General features: G+C 37.9%; 1 pseudogene; it reads right to left on the reverse strand.

Annotated features, from left to right (window-relative positions):
• Positions 1–467: 467 nt before the first annotated feature.
• LOC102479975 (translationally-controlled tumor protein pseudogene) lies at positions 468–1097 on the reverse strand (annotated as a pseudogene).
• Positions 1098–1898: the final 801 nt, after the last annotated feature.

Here is a 1898-nt window from a genome sequence, read left to right on the forward strand (position 1 = left end):
TCTCTAGTTTTCCTTTTTTGTCGTATCCTTATCCATTTTGGGAATGAGGGTAATCGAGGCTTCATAGAATGAACTTGGAAGTGTTCCTTCCTTTTGGATCTCTAGAAATAGTGTGAGTAGAATGTGGGTTACCTCTTATTTAAAAGTTTTGTGAAATTCAGCAGTGAAGCCATTGGGGTCATGCACTCTTCTTTGTTGGGAGGTTTTCATTACTGACTTAATCTCTTTGCTCGTTATAGGTCTACTTAGGCTTTCTATGTTCTCCTGAATCAGTCTTGGTAAATGATATATTTCCAGGAATTTGTCCATCTCATCCAGGTTTTCTTCTTTGTTGGTATAGATTTGCTCTTAGTATCCTCTAATGATGGTTTTTTATATGCATTTTATTTTTAGACAACCTACATGACATTTTTTTTCCCTTAAAAACAATGTCTCCACTCCAAATAAATCACAGCCAAAATATATCAAGAGTTCAAGATGACATCAGTCCCATTTGTCTTTAGTCCTGGTGTTTTGTGGATGACAAGCAGCTGTCAGTTATGATGACAGGTGGTATATACAAAGTAATTGCCAAATTTGTTAACATTTTTCCATTTCTAAACCATCCTTAAAGAAAATCATATATGGGGTCACACCATCCTCATGGGAGTCCAGTAGAGCAACCATGCCATCTGGATTCGCATTTTCACCAATAAAGGACTGGTAGTTTTTTAAATTAGCAAGAATATGCTTGATTTTTTCTGCAGCCCCTGTCATAAACGGTTTTACTCTTTCTGGTCTCTGTTCTTCAAGTTTCCCTTTGATTGATTTCATGTAATCTTTGATGTACTTCTTATAGGCTTTTTTTGTGAAGCTGGTTTCCTGCAAGTGATGGTTCATGACAATGTCAACACCAGTGACTACTGTGTTTTCAGTACCTTTGCCCTCAGGGCCTTCAGTGGAGGCATTTCCACCAATGAGCAAGTCATCAATGTTATCCTCTGTCTTACTGACCATCTTCCCCTCCACCTCCAGGCACAGCCCATCACGATCTCCCAGATCTTATAAATGTTGGAGAACATCTCATCGTGGCTGATGAGGTCCTGGTAGACAATCATGATGGCTGCTGGAGGGGGACAACAGCAACTCTTGCTGAGTAGGAGCCTGGAGCTCTGAGCGAGTATGGTACAGCTGGAGTGGCACTTGGGAGGAGGGGGGAGGTGGGCAGAAAAGCTCTAATGATGTTTCGTATTTCTGTTATGACTGTTGTAATGTTGCCTGACTCATTGCAGATTTGACTTATCTGGTTCCTTTCTCTCTTCTTCTTAATTAGTCTAGCTAATAGTGTGTCAATCTTGTTTATCTTTTCAAAGAACCAAGTTTCTCTTTCATTTATTTTCTGTATAGTTCATTTATTTTCTAATTCATTTATTTCTGCTCGGATCTTTATTATTTCTTTTCTCCTGGTATTTTTTGGATTCTTTTTTGTTCTTTTCCCAGTTCCCTAAGGCTTGATGTTAGTTTGTCCTTTTGCCAACTTTTCATCTTTTTCTTGTGTGCACTTATTGCTATGAACTTCGCTTTTATGACTGCTTTTGCAGTATCCCATAGATTATGGAAACTTGTGTACTCTTTATCATTAGTTTTCATGAATCTTTTGATTGCCATTTTAATCACTGAAGTAGTCATGGAGTCCTTCAGAAATAGGTATTCAGTTTCCATGTATTTGTATATTTTCTAGGGCTTTTCCTGAGGTTAATACCAAGTTTATTTCCATTGTGTTCAGAGAAGATGCTGGATATAGTTTTTGTGCTTTTGAATCTGTAAAGGCTGGTTTTGTGCCCTATCATGTGATCAATCATTGAGAAAGTACCATGTGCTTCTGAGGAAAAAAGTGTTTTGTGTTTTTTTGGGTAGAA

Source organism: Tupaia chinensis, unplaced genomic scaffold, assembly GCF_000334495.1.
Source record: "Tupaia chinensis unplaced genomic scaffold, TupChi_1.0 Scaffold143780_1, whole genome shotgun sequence".
Lineage (NCBI taxonomy): Eukaryota > Metazoa > Chordata > Mammalia > Scandentia > Tupaiidae > Tupaia > Tupaia belangeri.